Source organism: Polypterus senegalus, chromosome 4 (genome assembly GCF_016835505.1).
Source record: "Polypterus senegalus isolate Bchr_013 chromosome 4, ASM1683550v1, whole genome shotgun sequence".
NCBI classification, from domain to species: Eukaryota; Metazoa; Chordata; class Cladistia; order Polypteriformes; family Polypteridae; genus Polypterus; species Polypterus senegalus.
In genome coordinates, this window is record NC_053157.1 from 253,692,786 (window position 1) to 253,693,756 (window position 971).

Here is a 971-nt window from a genome sequence, read left to right on the forward strand (position 1 = left end):
GTTTCAAATAAATACTTACAGTGTCAGATCCCTAGGGCAGTAGTATGTATGGTGATCGTGACTTGAGAGAATAAACGTGAAAAAAAGGTAACTTTTACAAGTACAGTACTATAAATGCTACAGACGCAAACCAAATGTATGTGTGTACTGTATAATATTAACAGAGCAGCTCACTACTGAAAATGGCAAATATAGAAGGCAGTCAGGATCAAACTCTTGCTTACAAGTCAGCAAATCTTACCGCTACACCACAGAAGCTGTTGTATCGTCCTTGAACCTTTTATGAAAGTGTTTATTTGATCTTTGGACTTCAGGCTTCACACATTCTATAGTTTATGCTTACATTTTGTAACATTTATTACTAAAATATGAAAAAGTTTCCATTTTAACAATGTGTTTACAAAGATTACTGTAGAAACAGAACACACATGAAATGCATGTGTTCCAAATAATGATCTCTTATTTCCACTCTAAAACACACTTCACTCCCAGATAATCAAACAAGGAATGAGCTGGGAGAACATTGTGAATGTTCTGCGATGGTGGGGGAATGGAATCGCAGGCTGCTTGCTGCTTGTCTTCATCAGCACATTTACAGGACAAAAGATGCTGATGGAGAGGTGCAAATCTGTTTTCTTTTAATTTAATTTAATTTGTAAATGTGCACTGAGCTCTGAGTCTGTCTAATATGGACTGCAGTGTATGATAAATAAATAAGAAATACTGATGTGAATTAAACTTTAGCGCACCCCCCTGTGAGAGGTCATCACTTCTGTCACTTTGTGGTCTTCACTCTGAGTGAAGCTCCTGAGCTCCTTTCTGACATTAACTGTTCACCTTCAGTGTCTCCTCAGATGTTCTCTCTGTGAGCGCTCAGCTTCCTCTTTCAATCTCCTCACTAACCACACACAAACTTTCACTTTCGTTTCTTCACAAGTCACTTCCTTGTTTGTCTGACTGATTCTCTCTGC